The sequence below is a fragment of the Triticum urartu genome, chromosome 4A, assembly GCF_056163025.1.
Source record: "Triticum urartu cultivar PI428250 chromosome 4A, HENAU_Tu73, whole genome shotgun sequence".
NCBI lineage: Eukaryota > Viridiplantae > Streptophyta > Magnoliopsida > Poales > Poaceae > Triticum > Triticum urartu.
The window spans coordinates 503,142,628-503,164,239 of record NC_141876.1 but is presented as its reverse complement, the minus strand read 5'-3'; positions in this window follow the sequence as shown (position 1 = coordinate 503,164,239).

Here is a 21,612-nt window from a genome sequence, read left to right as displayed (position 1 = left end):
AATCATCGTCAAGCTTTAACAGGTCCGAAGCAGTGTTCCTTTTCTTCTTGGACCTCCGGGTCATCTTCCTGGCAGCTATGGCGGTGGCTCTAGCCTTCTTGGCAGCTTCATGGTCATACTTGGCTTTCCAGAAGTCGGATTTGGCTTGTAAACAAATAAACAGGATAAAAGGGCATGCAAGTATTTAAAACTACTGAGGAAAACACAAAAAGAGGAGGTCAGGGATTTCTCACCTCTGGTGCTGGGTTATGTTTACAGAAGGGGTTTAGCCCAACCTTACTGCAGTCCTCATACTTGCCGTTCACAAGGATGGTTGACATTGAAACAATATCTTCTTCAGTTAGTTGTACAGAGTTGTAACACAGAGAGTCATATGGGCCTCCACCATATTCATACATCAATTTGGATCGGCGGCTTAGAGGAATGACCCGCCACGAGATCCAGCAGCGGATCAAGTCAACTTCGGTTAAGCCATTCCCTAGTAAGGCATTGATCCTTTTTAATAGATGGAATAAGCTTCTTGCGTTAATAGCAGTAAGCTTATCAGGGAGCACAAACTTGGAATCTAGATGCTCCGCGCGATAACCCGACAGTGGTTTTTCATTGGCTGGAGACGTATCTTGGCAATAGAACCAGGTCTGATTCCAATCTTTGGGATGACTCGGTAAGACTATTAAGGGAAAGACGGCGCCCTGTCGGCGCTGAATTGAGATTCCACCGAGTTCCAAGCTAGGGACATTGGTACACTCATTCTGGCGGTTCAGATAAAAGTACTCTCTAAAGAGTTCCACAGTCGTCTCTTCTTGAAGATACACCTCACAGAGAACTTGAAAATTGCAGATGTTGGATATGGAATTGGGTCCAATATCTTGAGGGTGAAGTTTGAAAAAATGAAGAACGTCTCTGAAGAACTTTGAGCCGGGTGGTGTAAAACCCCGATTCATGTGGTCAGAGAAGACAATAACTTCACCGTCTTTGGGATTAGGCCGTTCCTCGTCCGGGTCAGGTGCACGATAGACATAACATTTTTCCCTGGCAAAAATCCTATGGTGAAGAATTCCTTCAAGGTATCTTCAGTGACTGTGGAAGGGACCCAGTTGTAGACAGTCGGTGCTTTAGACGGCATGATGATCAAAGGACAAACTGAAAAGAAAGTAACGTGCCGGTTCAATTCAATGGTGAAATTAAAAAGTTAAATGATGATGGTGCAAATGAGTAATGGTGGCTTAAGTAAGGGCTAATGTCATATAAGGGAAAAGTGAGCCGGCGTAATAAGCCGCCATGACTAAAGACATTTGAAGGAAACCAGAAATAGAATTGGCTATGTGTTGAGACAAACAGATTTCCCAAAGCTATCACTAGTATTCTGATCAAAATGGGCAGAAAAGAAAAATAAATCTAGACCTAAAGAATGAGCGAGGAGAAGTTCATCAGCTCTAAGAAGGTATCTGTGCAAAGGAAAGGGATCTACTAACATCTAAAATGGGCATAAAACCACTACCGCACGAGTTAGGTGTTCCTTTTTTATCAGAAGAGGCTGCGGAGGAAGAACTACAAGAAGATCCGTGATGAACAGCGAAGAACACCGATGAACTCGCAAACCCTAATGCAGATCTAAAGGTGTGAGAAGGCAAGAACTTACGGATGCGGATCTGTTGCGGAGGGTCGTCGCCGTTTCTCTGGACAGTTCAGGGTGATGCAGCGGCCGAGCTTGAGGACGACGATGAGCGTTGCGGCGGCGGTGGTGCTCGAGTGACAGAAGGGTTGCGAGAGAGGAAGAAGACGATGGAAAAGGGAGAGAATGAAGGAAGGCCAGTCGTTCCTATTGATAAGGAGAAGACTGATAAGTGGGCGCGAAAAACGAGGAGACCAAAACATGGTTATCTAGCTACCCAGGCGCCTCGATTTTCGGGAAGGCATTAAAGATAAAGATCTATTAAAAAGATGATGTGGTGGCGGGTTTCCGAAAAATCCGGAGGTGACGTCATGGCGGGTTACAAGGCTTTTGCAAAACAGTAATAGATTGATTTTTTCTAAGTATTGAAGATTGACAAGAACAAAGTTCAAATCAACCTGGGGCCTAATATTGGGGATATAGCTACCAGGTATGACCCGCCCAGGAGGGGCTGGGTCAACCCCAATGGTGGGTTACAAAGGAAGCCCAGTAATATTCAAGGTGATGGTTTATTAAAGACTTGTAGAAGGCATAAGCCCAGAGGCGGCTTAAGGCCCAATATTGTAAACTGCCGTATGTAAAGAAAGACTTGTAAAGAAAGGCATATAAAGAAGTCACCGAGCCGGACACGTTTTATGAACCGGCCGGGACTCTGTAGGCCGCCAGGCGTCAACCCGTGTATATAAGGGGACAACCCGGCGGCGCCTTAGGGCAAGAAACAACAATTCGAAGCCAGGCAAATCGGATTCGCTCCCTGGCCATCGAAACCCCAGCAATTCCAACACAACTAGACGTAGGCTTTTACCTTCATCGTAAGGGGCCGAACTAGTATACATCTCTCATGTCCTTTGTCCCGATTAACCCCTTTAAGCTTCCTAGTTGCGATGGCCCTACGACTAAGTCCTTTTGCTAGGACATCTGCCATGACAATTCCACGACATGTTAAGATTGATTAATTGCGACTCAGGAAGGAGATTGAGTGAGGTGCCGGATTGAAAGCTTACCCAGCTAGGAGGGTTGTACATGGAAAAGCCATCTCGGCACTTGAGGCGAGTGAATTCTTCTTTCTCCCCTTTATAAAGATCAGCCAACATGGCAGCCAGGGCGGCGAAGTTATCCGGACCCTTGCGCCCATAGCGGGATGTATCATCCTCCCCGTTGTAGTTCCACATGGGGAGTCCTCTGGATTGGAGTGGTTGGACACCATGCGCTATGGAAATTGCCATGACTTCAATTATGGACAGTCTGGATTGGGCGAGTACTTTTAACTTGTCCATTAACTTCTTAACTTTTGCACTGTCTTCCTCCTCGAGGCTCCAAGGATGCCAGCTATGGCGCTTCTTTAGCGGGCATGGGAAAATTTAGGTAGGCCACGTCAGATTGGGTCCGAAAGGACGACGTCTTCAATATAAAACTACTCTGAGGGCCCCTCCTCGGATGCCTTCTCCGGAGTGCCGGACAGATATCCTGTCCCGGCTATGCGCCATACTTCGGCGCCGCCTACCTCGAATATGGATCCCTTTTGGGAGCAAGGGACGAGGCAAAAAAGCTTCCTCCATAGCTCAAAATGGGCCTCGCGGCCCAGGAACAGCTCACGGAGAGCAACATAGCCCGCAATGTGCAGAATGGAGTGTCGGTGTCAAAACCGGCGGATCTCGGGTAGGGGGGTCCCGAAATGTGCGTCTAAGGTTGATGGTAACAGGAGACAGGGGACACGATGTTTACCTACGTTCGAACCCTCTCTATGGAGGTAATACCCTACTTCCTGCTTGATTGATCTTGATGAATATGATTATTACAAGAGTTGATCTACCACGAGATCGTAATGGCTAAACCCTAGAAGTCTAGCCTGTATGACTACGGTATTGAGTATATCCTATCCGGACTAAGTCCTCCGGTTTATATAGACATCGAGAGGATCTAGGGTTACACAAGGTCGGTTACAAAGAAGGGAATTTACATACTCCGTCGCCAAGCTTGCCTTCCATGCCAAGGAGAGTCCCATCCAGACACGGGTGTAGTCTTCGGTCTTCGTATCTTCACAGCCCATCAGTCCGGCCCATAGATAACAAGCCGAACGCCCGAGGACCCCTTAGTCTAGGACTCCCTCAGTAGCCCCTGAACCAGTCTTCAATAGTGAGGTGTTTGGCACACAGATTGTCTTCAGTATTGCAAGGCAGGTCCCCCCTTTAATGATTTCCAAGTAGTGTATTCGGCCGTAGATTCGATGTCTCCCCTCGGCTTCTACGCGCTTAATGTCCTCGTTTTCCACGTGTCGAGCGAATGTGGAAAGTCAGGGTATTTTTGCAAATAACACCCCAATCCTGCAAGGAAGAGCATCTATTTAAAGAGATTGGATCTCAGAGCCTTTCGGCACCAAGCGGAGAAAATCCTCAAAGATCGCCAGGCAAGACCATTCCAACATGGCCAACAATCCCAGCTCCTCTTCCCATTCCAACCTAGAGAGAAGCGAGTGGGAGAGGTGCTCTGTGTCCCATAGCCGATTGGCGAAGCTGCAAACACAGGGATTTCTCCCTCCAGCATATCTGGTCCCTGTTCGAGCAGGGTTGGCCTCGTTCAACGGCAAAACCCAAGCAGAGAATTTTCCCAATCCGTCTGCGAGAGAATGGGTGTGCTTCATCCCCTATCTACTGAGGGGAGTGGGGTTTCCAATTCACCCATTCCTCCGAGGGCTACTGGAGTACTATGGCCTCCAGCTGCACAATTTTACCCCCGGCTCCATCCTCCACATTGCGGGTTATGTCGCCCTATGCGAACTATTCCTGGGTTGCGAGGCCCATTTTGATTTATGGAGAAGACTGTTTTGCCTCGTCCCTCGCAATCAAGGTGGATCAATTTTTGAAGTGGGAGGAGACAAAGTGTGGCGCATCGCCGGGACTGGATACCTGTCCGGCACGCCGAAGAAAGCTCCCGAAGAGTGGCCTTCCGGATGGTTCTATATCGACGATGTCGCTCTACCCGACCCCGTCCGCATAGGCCTCCCCGAGTTTTCAAATGCTCCGCTGAAGAAGCGCCATAGTTGGCATCCTCGGAGCCTCAAGGAAGAGGATAGTGCGGAGATCAGCTTGCTACTGGGCAAGATTAAAACGCTTGCCCAGTCCAGATTGTCAATAGTCGAGGTGATGGCGATTTCTATAACGCGGGGGTCCAGCCACTCCAATACCGAGGACTGCCCATGTGGAATTATAACGGAGAAGACGACGCCTCACATTACGGCTGAAAGGGCCCGAAGACCCCTGCCGCTCTAGCCAAAATTCTGGTCGAGCTGTATAAAGGGGAGAAGGAGGAGTTCGGCCGTCTCCAATATCAAGACGGACTTTCTATGTACAATCCTCCCAGCTAGGTAAGGTTCGGCTCCACTTATTTTATCTTGTCCATGGATCATTCGTTGATAGGAAACATCTTATCCTTTCCTAACAGGAATGGCAAAAGGATGTTGAGGGGATCCATGACCCTGCCCCTCAGCTGGAGAATCGTAACCGGGATCTTGACCCCGGATATGAAGAAGATCCGGACATATTCATGGAGCTTGAGGAGGGAACATTCTATCAGATGAGCTACGACGGTACATATGTACCCATTATCGCCGATTACCCTGGCCTCCTTCCAGCTTCACACGTAAGTAATCCAAAGACACCTTATCCAAAAGAGATCTCTCCTTCCTTCTCACCCACCGCACTATCCTGTGCTCAAAAGGGGAAGGGTTCGGCGCGCCGTACCGCTCCAGGGGTATCTCCAAAGACAGCGTCCCCCACACCAGGTGAGCCTTCCAAGAGGAAAGCAAACGAAGACATGGCCGGGCCTTCATCGAAGAGGTATGTATTTTCCAATGTGCTCCTGGGCAGTCACGTCCGACCGTGACCTTCCTATTCTCCATGTGTCAGGAAAAAGGTGCGCCGGACTATATCTGGAGGTTCGAGCGGCCGTACTTCCCGCAGCCAGGATTCAAATCCTGCCATGAAGACGGGGGCTGATGCGGGGGCGATGCCGGACTGTCCTCCAGCCGAGGACTCGGATAATGTATCCGTCACCAACTCGGAAGTGGAGAGTGCCATGAATCATCGGCGCCGCCGGGCCATTTTACAAGACCCTGGCTTTTCAAAAGAGTCTTTTAACGCCTTCAGCTCGGCCGATGCATACATCCAAGCTACTCGAGATGGGCTTAATAGGGCCACAAGGCAGCATTTGAAAGATGTGCAGGTAAATTTGTTTTGTCTGACTATGATAACCATATGCCAGTAGCCCCCGGGACTTAAAGGAGTTGAAACAACTGATTTAAGGATCAATGTACAACCAGGTGCTTACGGAGAAGAACACCCTGCTAGCTCGGGAAATAGAGAAGTGTCAGCGTCAGTTGCTTGTTGCCAATGCCGAACTATAGAAATACAAGGCATCTCCCAGTAATATTTCCCTATATCGAGAATTCATAATGATACAATGATAGTGTGAATCTGGGTGCTTATCTTTGTGTTGGGTTGTTAGACCAATTACGAGAGCAGCTGGACGCCGCTCGAAGCGAAGAACACGGAGCCAAAAAGCTACTAGCAGCGGGCGAGCGTGTATTGACAAAAGTCGTTCAAGAGAAAAAGAAACTCCAGGACTCGAACAACAAACTGGGTAAAGAACTGAAAGATGTGCGAGCTCAGCTAGCAGACTCTGTGAAGGAGAACAAGAAGCTGCGAGGCGGCATATTCAGTACGTGGCCGCTTTCATCTTATAATAGTTTGGAGGTAACAGTAGCTGATATAGCTGTAATTGCAGGTGTAATTACATAGTTACCCTGTAATTGAAAATGTCTCCTATAAACATGTCAATTTTTGTGGAGTGCATTGGGTTTGTAAGTACACACCAAATAGAGAAGATAGATATTGCAAGAAGCATAAGTACTTAGAAACTAAATTGTTGCAAGAAAGGCTAGATGATTGTGCTGAAAATTTAAATTTTCTTGGCCATACTTGTGAGCTTTGTAATGAACGTGGTCATTTAACTATCCGATGCAAATTGTTTCATGATCTAATCGTGTCCAAAAATTGTGATGACTTGATTTCCCTTTCACATTATAATGAACTTAGTTTTCTTATGGGCTACGAAGAAATGAAACGTATAACTAAGGATATTCCAAAATTTGCCCTTGATAGAGTTCTTCATTTTGATCTAGAGGAAATTTATATGTATTGTGCGGTGAATTGCATTGAAAATCCTTATAATGCCAATTACATAAAGAAAAGAAAACAAATAGAAGATGAAGAGAATACTAATGAAAGGGAAGAGGCTTCCCAATACCCTCCTATTATTTCTTATGATGAATCAGGTAACGAGGAGGAGCCTCCTATTCAACCAATCTCATTAATAAGGAGCTCCAAAAGGAGGGTTGAACCCACACATGATGTGGTGAAGAAGAAGAAAAGAAAAAGGAAGAGAGTTAAAAAGATATCTCCCCCAAATAGTGCTGCTCCTATTACTATTGTGCCTCATGATAATATAATTGTGTAAGATAATGATACTTCTTATGATCTTGAAAAGAATGCTTATGGTGCTGGTTATATTGTTGAATTCATTCAGGATGATACTAAAAATTATTATGAGGGAGGAATATATGCTTGTAGGAATTGCAATAATATCAAGTGTCCTCTGTATGTGCTTAAAGTTTTGAAGTTATGCTTGTTTTGCCTTCCTATGCTAGTTGGTTATTGTTCTCATAAGTTGTTTGCTCACAAAATCCCTATGCATAGGAAGTGGGTTAGACTTAAATGTGCTAGTCATATTCTTCATGATGCTCTCTTTATGTTACAATTCTTATCTTTTATGTGAGCATCATTGAAATCTTCATGCCCAGCTAGGGGCGTTAAACGATAGCGCTTGTTGGGAGGCAACCCAACTTTATTTTTGTTCCTTTATTTTTACTCATGTTTAGCAATAAATAATTTATCTATCCTATGTTATGATTGAGTTTTCATGTTTTAGTTAGTGTTTGTGCCAAGTAGAACCGTTGGGAAGACTTGGTGAAAGTCTTGTTGATCATGCTGTAAAAAACAGAAACTTTAGCACTCACGAGAATTGCTGCCATGTTTATTTGGAAAGTTCTATTTAGTTAATTATTTTTTAAGATGATTAATATATAAATTCCTCAGGTCCAGCAATTTATTTGATAATTTTATGAGTTCCAGAAGTATACGTTTGATCCAGATTACTACAGACTGTTCTGTTTTTGACAGATTCTGTTTTCTATGTGTTGTTTGCTTATTTTGATGAATCTATGGCTAGTAAAAGAGTTTATAAACCATAGAGAAGTTGGAATACAGTAGTTTTTACACCAATATGAATTTAGAATGAGTTCATAACAGTACCTAAGTGGTGATTTATTTTCTTATACTAACGGAGCTTACGAGTTTTCTGTTAAGTTTTGTGTTGTGAAGTTTCCAAGTTTTGGGTAAATATTCGATGGACTATGGAATAAGGAGTGGAAAGAGCCTAAGCTTGGGAATGCCCAAGGCACCCAAGGTAATATTCAAGTACAACCAAAATCCTAATCTTGGGGATGCCCCGGAAGGCATCCCCTCTTTCGTCTTCGTTCATCGGTAACTTTACTTGGAGCTATATTTTTATTCGCCACATGATATGGGTTTTGCTTGGAGCGTCATTTTATTTCATTTTGTTTTGCTTGATGTTGGAATAAAATACCAAGATCTGAAATTCTTAAATGTTAAAGAGTCTTCACATAGTTGCATAATTATTCAACTACTCATTGATCTTCACTTATATCTTTCAGAGTAGTTTGTTGTTTGCTCTAGACTTCACTTATATCTTTTAGAGCATGGTGGTAGTTTTATTTGGAAAAAATAGATGAACTCTCATGCTTCACTTAGATTATTTTGAGAGTCTAAATAGTATGGTAATTTGCTTAAAATGTTAATATAATAGGTATTCAAGATTAGTAAAAATTTCTTATGAGTGTTTTGAATACTAAGAGAAGTTTGATGCTTGATGATTGTTTTGAGATATCGAGGTAATAATATCAAAGTAGTGCTAGTTGAGTAGTTGTGAATTTGAGAAGTGCTTGTGTTGAAGTTTGCAAGTCCCCTAGCATGCACGTATGGTTATGTAACAAATTTGAAACATGAGGTGTTATTTGATCGTCTTCCTTATGAGTGGCGGTCGGGGACGAGCGATGGTCTTTTCCTACCAATCTATCCCCCTAGGAGCATGTGCGTAGTGCCAAGGTTTTTGATAACTTTTAGATTTTTGCAATAAGTATGTGAGTTCTTTATGACTAATGTTGAGTCCATGGATTATACACACTCTCACCCTTCCATCATTGCTAGCCTCTTCGGTACTGTGCATTGCCCTTTCTCACATTGAGAGTTGGTGCAAACTTCGCCGGTGCATCCAAACCCCGTGATATGATATGCTCTTTCACACATAAACCTCCTTATATCTTCCTCAAAACAGCCACCATACCTACCTATTATGGCATTTCCATAGCCATTCTGAGATATATTGCCATGCAACTTTCCACCATTCCGTTTATCATGACACATTCATCATTGTCATATTGCTTAGCATGATCATGTAGTTGACATAGTATTTGTGGCAAAGCCACCGTTCATAATTATTTCATACATGTCACTCTTGGTTCATTGCATATCCCGGTACACCGCCGGAGGCATTCACATAGAGTCATACTTTGTTCTAGTATCGAGTTGTAATCATTGAGTTGTAAATAAATAGAAGTGTGATGATCGTCATTTTCTAGAGCATTGTCCCAAGTGAGGAATAAAAAAAGAGAAAGGCCATAAAAAAGAGAAGGCCCAAAAAAAGAAAGGCCATAAAAAAGAGAAGGCCCAAAAAATGAAAAAATGAAAATGAGAGAAAAAGAGAGAAGGGACAATGCTACTATCCTTTGACACACTTGTGCTTCAAAGTAGCACCAGAATCCTCATGATAGAGAGTCTCTTGTTTTGTCACTTTCATATACTAGTGGAAATTTTTCATTATAGAACTTGGCTTGTATATTCCAACAATGGGCCTCCTCAAGTGCCCTAGGTCTTCGTGAGCAAGCAAGTTGGATGCACACCCACTTAGTTTCTTTTGTTGAGCTTTCATACATTTATAGCTCTAGTGCATTCGTTGCATGGAAATCCCTACTCCTCGCATTAACATCAATCGATGGGCATCTCCATAGCCCATTGATTAGCCTCGTTGATGTGAGACTTTCTTCCTTTTTGTCTTCTCCACATAACCCCTGTCATCATATTCTATTCCACCCATAGTGCTATGTCCATGGCTCACGCTCATATATTGCGTGAAAGTTTATAGGTTTGAGATTACTAAAGTATGAAACAATTGCTTGGCTTGTCATCGGGGTTGTGCATGATGAGAGCATTCTTGTGTGACGAAAATGGAGCATGACCAAACTATATGATTTTGTAGGGATGAACTTTCTTTGGCCATGTTATTTTGAGAGGACATAATTGCTTAGTTAGTATGCTTGCTGTATTATTATTTTTATGTCAATATGAACTTTTGTCTTGAATCTTTCGGATCTGAATATTCATGCCACAATTAAGAAGAATTACATTGAAATTATGCCAAGTAGCACTCCGCATCAAAAATTCTGTTTTTATCATTTACCTACTTGAGGACGAGCAGGAATTAAGCTTGGGGATGCTGATACGTCTCCAATGTATCTATAATTTTTGATTGCTCCATGCTATACTATCTACTGTTTTGGATGTTTATGGGCTTTATTATACACTTTTATATCATTTTTGGGACTAACCTATTAACCCAGAGCCCAGTGCTAGTTTCTGTTTTTACCTTGTTTTAGAATATCGTAGAAAAGGAAAACCAAACGGAGTCCAATTGACCTGAAACTTCACAGAATTTATTTTTGGATCAGAAGCAACCAGGGAGACTTGGAGTCTACGTCAAGGAAGCTTCAAGGAGGCCATGAGGTAGGGGGCGCGTCCACCCCCTAGGGCACGCCCTCCACCCGCGTGGGCCCCTCATGGCCCCCCGGACGTACTTCTTCCGCCTATATATCTCCATATACCCTAAAAACACCGGAGAGCACAATAGATCGGGAGTTCCGCCGCCAGAAGCCTCCGTAGCCACCGAAAGCCAATCTAGACCCGTTCCGGCACCCTGCCGGAGGGGGCAATCCCTCTCCGGTGGCCATCTTCATCATCCCGGTGCTCTTCATGACGAGGAGGGAGTAGTTCTCCCTCAGGGCTGAGGGTATGTACCAGTAGCTATGTGTTTGATCTCTCTCTCTCATGTTCTTGAGGTGATACGATCTTGATGTATCGCGAGCTTTGCTATTATATTTGGATCCTATGATGTTTCCTCCACCCTCTACTCTCTTGTAATGGATTGAGTTTCCCCTTTGAAGTTATCTTATCGGATTGAGTCTTTAAAGATTTGAGAACACTTGATGTATGTCTTGCCGTCCATATCTGTGGTGACAATGGGATACCACGTGATTCACTTGATGTATGTTTTGGTGATCAACTTGCGGGTTCCACCCATGAACCTATGCATAGGGGTTGGCACATGTTTTCGTCGTGATTCTCCGGTAGAAACTTTGGGGCACTCTTTGAGGTTCTATGTGTTGGTTGAATAGATGAATCTGAGATTGTGTGATGCATATCGTATAATCATAACCACGGATACTTGAGGTGACATTGGAGTATCTAGGTGACATTAGGGTTTTGGTTGATTTGTGTCTTAAGGTGTTATTCTAGTACAAACTCTAGGGCTGTTTGTGACACTTATAGGAATAGCCCAACGGATTGATTGGAAAGGATAACTTTGAGGTGGTTTCGTACCCTACCATAATCTCTTCGTTCGTTCTCCGCTATTAGTGACTTTGGAGTGACTCTTTGTTGCATGTTGAGGTATAGTTATGTGATCCAATTATGTTAGTATTGTTGAGGGAACTTGCACTAGTGAAAGTATGAACCCTGGGCCTTGTTTCAACGCATTGCAATACCGTTTACGCTCACTTTTATCATTAGTTACCTTGCTGTTTTTATATTTTCAGATTACACATACCTTTATCTACTATCCATATTCCACTTGTATCACCATCTCTTCGCCGAACTAGTGCACCTATACAATTTACCATTGTATTGGGTGTGTTGGGGACACAAGAGACTCTTTGTTATTTGGTTGCAGGGTTGCTTGAGAGATACCATCTTCATCCTACGCCTCCCACGGATGGATAAACCTTAGGTCATCCACTTGAGGGAAATTTGCTACTGTTTTACAAACCACTACACTTGGAGGCCCAACAACGTGTACAAGAAGAAGGTTGTGTAGTAGACATCAAGTCTTTGCTTTTTAGTTTACCACAATCATCCTTTCTGTACACACCTTTTGAGAGAGCCATACATGATTTGGAATTTGTTATAATACTCTATGTGCTTCGCTTATATCATTTGAGTTATATAATTTTGCTCTAGTACATCACTTATATTTTTTAGAGCACGGTGGTGGAATTGTTTTATAGAAACTATTGATCTCTCATGCTTCACTTAGATTATTTTGAGAGTCTTAAATAGCATGGTAATTTGCTTAAATAATCCTAATATACTTGGTATTCAAAGAATAGTAAAAACTTTCTTATGAGTGTGTTGAATGCTATGAGAAGTTTGATGCTTGATAATTGTTTTGAGATATGAAGATGGTGATATTAAAGTTGTGCTAGTTGAGTAGTTGTGAATTTGAGAAATACTTGTGTTAAAGTTTGTGATTCCCGTAGCATGCATGTATGGTGAACCGTTATGTGATGAAGTTGGAGCATGATTTATTTTTTGATTGTCTTCCTTATGAGTGGCGGTCGGGGACAAGCGATGGTCTTTTCCTACCAATCTATCCCCCTAGGAGCATGCGCGTAATACTTTGCTTTGATAACTTGTAGATTTTTGCAATAAGTATATGAGTTCTTTATGACTAATGTTGAGTCCATGGATTGTATGCACTTTTCTTCCTTCCACGGTTCCACCATTGCTAGCCTCTCTAATACCGCGCACCTTTCGCCGGTATCATACACCCACCATATACCTTCCTCAAAACAGCCACCATACCTACCTATTATGGCATTTCCATAGCCATTCCAAGATATATTGCCATGCAACTTTCCACCGTCCCGTTTATTATGACACACTCCATCATTGTCATATTGCTTAGCATGATCATGTAGATGACATCGTATTTGTGGCAAAGCCACCATTCATAATTCTTTCATACATGTCACTCTTGATTCATTGCATATCCCAGTACACCGCCGGAATTCATATAGAGTCATATCTTGTCCTAAGTATCGAGTTGTAATTTTTGAGTTGTAAGAAAATAAAAGTGTGATGATCATCATTATTAGAGCATTGTCCCAGTGAGGAAAGGATGATGGAGACTATGATTCCCCCACAAGTCGGGATGAGACTGCGGACGAAACAAAAGAGGCCATAAAAAAGGAGAAAAGGCCCAAATAAAAAAAGAAAAATAAAGAAGGGACAATGTTACTATCCTTTACCACACTTGTGCTTCAAAGTAGCACCACGATATTCATGATAGAGAGTCTCTCATTTGGTCACTTTCGTATACTAGTGGGAATTTTTCATTATAGAACTTGGCTTGTATATTCCAATGATGGGCTTCCTCAAAATGCCCTAGGTCTTCATGAGCTAGCAAGTTGGATGCACACCAACTCAATTTCTTTTGTTGAGCTTTCATATACTTATAGCTCTAGTGAATCCGTTGCATGGCAATCCCTACTCACTCACATTGATATATATTGATGGGCATCTCCATAGCCCATTGATACGCCTAGTTGATGTGAGACTATCTTCTCCCTTTTTGTCTTCTCCACAACCACCATTCTATTCCACATATATTACTATATCCATGGCTCACGCTCATGTATTGCGTGAAGATTGAAAAAGTTTGAGAATGTCAAAAGTATGAAACAATTGCTTGGCTTGTCATCGGGGTTGTGCATGATTTAAATATTTTGTGTGGTGAAGATAGAGCATAGCCAGATGATATGTCTCCAACGTATCTATAATTTTTGATTGCTCCATGCTATATTATCTACTGTTTTGGACATTATTGGGCTTTATTATCCACTTTTATATTATTTTTGGGACTAACCTATTAACCGAAGGCCCAGCCCAGAATTGTTGTTTTTTTGCCTGTTTTAGGGTTTCGAAAAAAAGGAATATCAAACGGAGTCCAAACGGAATGAAACCTTTGGGAACGTGATTTTTAGGAAGATTATGATTCGGGAGACTTGGACCTACGTCAAGAAAGAAAAGAGAAGACCACGAGGTAGGGGGCACGCCTACCCCCCCCCAGGCGCGCCCTCCACCCTCGTGGGCCCCCTGTTGCTCCACTGACGTACTCCTTCCTCCTATATATACCTATGTACCCCCAAACGATCAGATACAGAGCCAAAACCCTAATTCCACCGCCGCAACTTTCTGTATCCACGAGATCCCATCTTGGGGCCTGTTCCGGAGCTCCGCCGGAGGGGGCATCGATCACGGAGGGCTTCTACATCAACACCATATCCCCTCCGATGAAGTGTGAGTAGTTTACCTCAGACCTACGGGTCTATAGTTAGTAGCTAGATGGATTCTTCTCTCTTTTTGGATCTCAATACAATGTTCTCCCCCTCTCTTGTGGAGAACTATTCGATGTAATCTTCTTTTTGCGGTGTGTTTGTTGAGATCGATGAATTGTGGGTTTATGATCAAGTCTATCTATGAATAATATTTGAATCTTCTCTGAATTCCTTTATGTATGATTGGTTATCTTTGCAAGTCTCTTCGAATTATCAGTTTGGTTTGGCCTACTAGATTGATCTTTCTTGCAATGGGAGAAGTGCTTAGCTTTGGGTTCAATCTTGCGGTGTCCTTTCCAAGTGACAGTAGGGGCAGCAAGGCACGTATTGTATTGTTGCCATCGAGGATAACAAGATGGGGTTTTCTTCATATTGCATGAGTCTATCCCTCTACATCATGTCATCTTGCTTAAGGCGTTACTCTGTTTTTAACTTAATACTCTAGATGCTTGCTGGATAGCGGTCGATGAGTGAAGTAATAGTAGTAGATGCAGGCAGGAGTCGGTCTACTTGTCTCGGACGTGATGCCTATATACATGATCATACCTAGATATTCTCATAACTACACTCAATTCTGTCAATTGCTCAATAGTAATTTGTTCACCCACCATAGAATACTTATGCTCTCGAGAGAAGCCACTAGTGAAACCTATGGCCCCCGGGTCTATTTTCATCATATTAATCTCCTACTACTTAGTTATTTCATTTGTTATTTACTTTGCCTTTATTTTACTTTGCATCTTTATCATAAAAATACCAAAAATATTATCGTATCATATCTATCAGATCTCACTCTCGTAACTAGCCTTATAGGGATTGACAACCCCTATTTGCGTTGGTTGCGAGGATTTATTTGTTTTGTGCAGGTACGAGGGACTCGCGCGTAGCCTCCTACTGGATTGATACCTTGGTTCTCAAAAACTGAGGGAAATACTTACGGTACTTGGCGGCATCATCCCTTCCTCTTCGGGGAAAACTAACGCAGTGCTCAAGAGGTAGCAAGAAGGATTTCTGGTGCCGTTGCCAGGGAGGTCTATGCAAAAGTCAACATACCAAGTACCTGTCACATACCCTTATCTCTCGCATTACATTATTTTTCATTTGCCTCTCGTTTTCCTCTCCCCCACTTCACCCTTGCCGTTTTATTCGCTCTCTCTCTCTATCCTCCCTCTCTTTCTCTATTTGCCTCTTTTTGCCCGCTTGCTTTTTGTTTGCTTGTGTGTTAGTTTGCTTGCTTGTCACGATGACTCAAGATAATACTAAATTGTGTGACTTCACCAATACCAACAATAATGATTTTATTAGCACTCCGATTGCTCCTCTTACCGATGCTGAATCTTGTGAAATTAATACTGCTTTGCTGAATCTTGTCATGAAAGATCCGTTTTCCGGCCTTCCTAGTGAAGATGCCGCTACCCATCTAAATAGCTTTGTTGATCTATGTGATATGCAAAAGAACAAAGATGTGGATAATGATATTGTTAAATTGAAGCTATTTCCTTTTTTGCTTAGAGATCGTGCTAAAGCTTGGTTTTCGTCTTTGCCTAAAAATAGTATTGATTCATGGAACAAGTGCAAAGATGCTTTTATCTCTAAGTATTTTCCTCCCGCTAAGATCATCTCTCTTAGAAACGATATTATGAATTTTAAGCAGCTTGATCATGAACATGTTGCACAAGCTTGGGAGAGAATGAAATTAATGATACGTAATTGCCCTACTCATGGTTTAAATTTGTGGATGATTATACAAAAATTTTATGCCGGATTGAATTTTGCTTCTAGAAATCTTTTAGATTCGGCCGCGGGAGGCACTTTTATGGAAATCACTTTAGGAGAAGCTACTAAACTCCTATATAATATTATGGTTAATTATTCTCAATGGCATACTGAAAGATCTACTAATAAAAAGGTGCATGCGATAGAAGAAATTAAGGTTTTGAGTGGAAAAATGGATGAACTTATGAAATTATTTGCTAATAAGAGTGTTTCTTCTGATCCTAATGATATGCCCTTGTCTACTTTGATTGAGAATAATAATGAATCTATGGATGTGAATTTCGTTGGTAGGAACAATTTTGGTAACAACGGGTATAGAGGAAATTTCAACCCTAGGCCTTATCCTAGTAATCCCTGTAATAATTATGGTAATTCCTACAACAATTCTTATGGAAATTATAATAAGATGCCCTCTGATTTTGAACCTAATATTAAATAATTTATTACTTCGCAAAAGAATTTTAATGCTATGATTGAAGAAAAATTGCTTAAGATTGATGATTTGGCTAGGAAAGTTGATAGAATTTCTCTTGATGTTGATTCTTTGAAACTTAGATCTATTCCACCTAAGCATGATATCAATGAGTCTCTCAAAGCCATGAGAATTTCCATTGATGAGTGCAAAGAAAGAACCGCTAGGATGCGTGCTAAGAAAGATGCCTTTATAAGAGCGTGTTCTTCTAGTTCCTATGAAAATAAAGATGAAGATCTAAAAGTGATTGATGTGTCCCCTATTATATGTTTGTTTTGCAATATGAATCTTGATAATGATGGGACTGAATATGATCCACCTTTACCTAGAAGGCGTTCCAAGAATTCGGAATTTGTTGATCTTGATGCTAAATTTGATAAAAGTGGGTTTGAAGAAATTAAAACCCTAGATGTTGCTAAACCCACTATTATGGATTTCAAGGAATTTAAGTATGAAAATTGCTCTTTGGTTGATTTTATTTCCTTGTTGCAATCCGTGCTAAATTCTCCTCATGCTTATAGTCAAAATAAAGCGTTTACTAAACATATCGTTGATGCCTTGATGCAATCTTATGAAGAAAAACTTGAATTGGAAGTTTCTATCCCTAGAAAACTTTATGATGAGTGGGAACCAACTATTAAAATTAAAATTAAAGATCATGAATGCTATGCTTTATGTGATTTGCGTGCTAGTGTTTCAACGATTCCAAAGACTTTGTGTGATTTGTTAGGTTTCCGTGATTTTGATGATTGCTCTCTAAACTTGCACCTTGCGGATTCCACCATTAAGAAACCTATGGGAAGAATTAATGATGTTCTTATTGTTGCAAATAGGAACTATGTGCCCATATATTTTATTGTTCTTGACATAGATTGCAATCCTTCATGTCCTATTATTCTTGGTAGACCTTTTCTTGGAACGATTGGTGCAATTATTGATATGAAGGAAGGAAATATTAGATTCCAATTTCCATTAAGGAAAGGCATGGAACACTTTCTTAGAAATAAAATTAAATTAACTTATGAATCTATTTTGAGAGCCACTTATGGATTTCCCACCAAAGATGGCAATACCTAGATCTATTCTTGCTTGTTATGCCTAGCTAGGGGCGTTGAACGATAGCGCTTGTCGGGAGGCAACCCAATTTTATTTTTATTCCTTGATTTTTGCTCCTGTTTAGTAATAAATAATTTAACTAGCCTCTGTTTTGGTTGTGTTTTTTTGTGTTTAATTAGTGTTTGTGCCAAGTAGAACCGTTGGGAAGACTTGGGGAAAGTCTTGTTGAACTTGCTGTAAAAAACAGAAACTTTAGCGCTCACGAGAACTGCTGTATTTTTTATTTGGAAAGTGATATTTAGTTAATTATTTTTCCATATGATTAATAGATAAATTCCTCACGTCCACCAATTTATTTTAGAATTTTTGGGGCTCCATATATTGCACTAGCTACACATTACTACATACTGTTCTGTTTTTGACAGATTCTGTTTTTCGTGTGTTGTTTGCTTATTTCGATGAATCTATGGCTAGTAAAATAGTTTATAAACCATAGAGAAGTTGGAATAAAGTAGGTATAACACCAATATAAATAAAGAATGAGTTCATTACAGTAACTTGAAGTGGTCTTTTATTTTCTTTCGCTAACGGAGCTCACGAGATTTTCTACTTTAAGTTTTGTGTTGTGAAGTTTTCAAGTTTTGGGTAAAGATTTGATGGATTATAGAACAAGGAGTGGCAATAGCCTAAGCTTGGGGATGGCCATGGCACCCCCAAGATAATCTAATGACACCTAAAAGCCAAAGCTTGGGGATGCCTTGGGAGGCATCCCCTGTTTCGTCTACTTCTATCGGTAACTTTACTTGGAGCTATATTTTTATTCGCCACATGATATGTGTTTTGCTTGGAGCGTCTTGTATGATTTGAGTCTTTATTTGTTATTTTACCACAATAATCCTTGCTGTACACACCTTTTGAGAGAGCCATACATGATTTGGAATTTGTTAGAATACTCTATGTGCTTCGCTTATATCTTTTGAGCTATACAATTTTGCTCTAGTACTTCACTTATATCTTTTAGAGCACGGTGGTGGATTTGTTTTATAGAAACTATTGATCTCTCATGCTTCACTTAGATTATTTTGAGAGTCTTAATAGCATGGTAATTTGCTTAAAATCCTAATATGCTAGGTATTCAAGAATAAAAAAATTCTCTTATGAGTGTTGTCGGTCTCAAAACCGGCGGATCTCAGGTAGGGGGTCCCGAACTGTGCGTCTAAGGCGGATGGTAATAGGAGGCAGGGAACACGATGTTTTACCCAGGTTCGGGCCCTTTAGATGGAGGTAAAACCCTACGTCCTGCTTGATTTATTCTTGATGATATGGGTATTACAAGAGTAGATCTACCACGAGATCAGAGAGGTTAAACCCTAGAAGCTAGCCTATGGTATGATTGTATGTTGTCCTACGGACTAAAACCCTCCAGTTTATATAGACACCGGAAAGGGCTTGGGTTACACAAGGTCGGTTACAAAGGAGGAGATACACATATCCGTATTGCCTAGCTTGCCTTCCACGCCAAGTAGAGTCCCATCCGGACATGAGACGAAGTCTTCAATCTTGTATCTTCATAGTCCAATAGTCCGGCCAAAGGATATAGTCCGGCTGTCCGGAGACCCCCTAATCCAGGACTCCCTCAGTAGCCCCTGAACCAGGCTTCAATAACGATGAGTCCAGCGCGCAGTGTTGTCTTAGGCATTGCAAGGCGGGTTCCTCCTCTGAACACATCACTGAAGAATTTGAATACAAGGATAGTGTCCGACCCTGCAAAATAAGTTCCACATACCACCGTAGAGAGAATAATATTTCCACAAATCTTAATCTGCTGACATGTTTTGGCAACATGACATCATGCCATGGCTCGGTGATTATTCGAACCGTTTTTCTTCAACCAACTCCACACATAACGCGAGGCGGTTTCTTGACACGTCTTGTCAAAGCAGAGATCGTGTTCCCCTAATTACGGGATTCTCATCAATACGGTCGTGGATAACCCAACCGTGTCTAGGACTCCTAGATTATAGGCAAGTCCCAAACGGCTACGGAGAGGACGCTTGATATTTACCCTCTTTATAAAGGGACAAGGCTTTTACTTTTTTCCCTCCTGTGCTTAATCGAATCCTTCCCCCGCCTCGAGTTCTAACACCCAAAGCCCAGGTCAGGTGCTTCGGACCTTCAATCATGTCCGGATCCAGCCTTCAATGTCGGTGGATGCCCTCCTTCGTTACGGAATAGGATATCAAGAAATTGAGGGAGGCCAGATACCTGACCGCCGAGGTTTCGCATCGGCTGCTTGCCCGAGGGCAGGTCATCCCTACTCCCGAACCCGACGAGAGCGTCGTGTTCGTCTCCCACTTCCTCCGAGGTCTAGGCCTCACTCTGGATCCCTTCGTTAGGGGTTTGATGTTCTATTACGGGCTAGATTTCCACGATCTAGCCCCGGACTCCTTTCTCCACATCTCGGCATTTATTGTCGTATGTGAGGCCTTCCTCCGCATTACCCCTCACTTCGTCCTGTGGCTCAAGACCTTTGACATGAAGCCGAAGATGGTCGAGGGGCAGCATGTAGCGTGCGGAGGCGCATTAATAGGCAAGATCGCTGGAGCTCCATGGCCAAAGGGTTCCATTCCAGAGGTGTCCGGATTATGGCAACAGGAGTGGTTTTACATCACAGCACCCAGAAGTGCCAAGTGGGTGGCTGCCCCTGCTTTCCGCTCGGGCCCTCCACCACAACTAATGTCATGGATTAGCAGAGGGCTGAGCTGGGGTCCAGCCAAGGACGTTCATGTACTGTAGAGCCGCATTCAAGATCTCTTCGAAGGAGATTTCAGTCTGGTTATGGTGGTGCAAGTCATGCTGGTTCGACGAATCCAGCCATGCAAACGCCGGCCCCTCCGCATGTGGGAGTTCAACCCAGAAGGGCCACGCACTATTCAGAATTTCCTCGGCCTGACGGACGAGGAGATGTATAAATCATTCTTCGGACCCCAAATAGAGTGTCCGGACACTACCGAGGATGTGGGCCTGAGCAGCAACTGTACCGCCGACCAAGTAAGTAATCCTGTAGCCGAACACACCATCTTTCATTTATCATGACGTCATTCTGAGAAATTGCTCTTTGACCAGGACTAGCTAACAAAGGCGAAGATGATTCGGTGTTCGGCCCCCCTTCCTGAGGGTTTGGAAAATCCGGTACTGGAAAAGATGCTCGAGCTAGCACCTTGCTCGGAGCCCTCGAAGGAAGATAAAGGGGGGAATAAAGAGGGCGAAAGCGGGCCTCCACCGTTACCTATTTCGATCGAGGAAACGGGCGCCTCCGTGAGGGAGGATAACCAAGGGGGGAATCTGACATTCTCTCACCCCGGGGAAGGAAGAGGACTACCTCTGAAGATTCGGAAACCAAGGTTTCCAAACGGGAGAAGAAATCTCCACCAGAGGGTCCTGCCTTGGAGGGTGCTCTTGCTGCACAAAGTCCGCGCGGGGATCTGCCCTTTAACGAGCTGTAAGTAATCAAAAAGTACTTTAATAGTGAAGATATACTACCTTACCTCTGAGGAAAATAACCGAAGCATTTATCTTGCAGTTCGGATCTTAGCCCTTCTCAGCAGAGCTCGTCTTCGGGGGATCTTCTTCCGGAGATGATGGAGAGCGAAACGCCTCCCCCGGACTCCCCCGCTCAAGAAGCAGGCGACCTTGAAGTGTCGTCACGGAGGGCCTCTCCGGATCTGGTGAGGCCAGAAGATTATCCTATAGTCACCCGAAGTCCCCAGCATCCGACTCTTGAAGAGAGTAAACAAAAGAGTCCGGCGTTGTCTGGTATGCGGTCGGACGCACTAAGGGATCTGCTAAGGTGGGCGACCATATCGGAAGAACACTGTACGTTGATGGGTACGGTGATGGAAAGGATTTCATCCGCTGAAAGCGGGTTGCATGACACCTTTATGAGTCTACTCACGGCCTTTGAGGTACGTAAAATGATGTACATTTCTG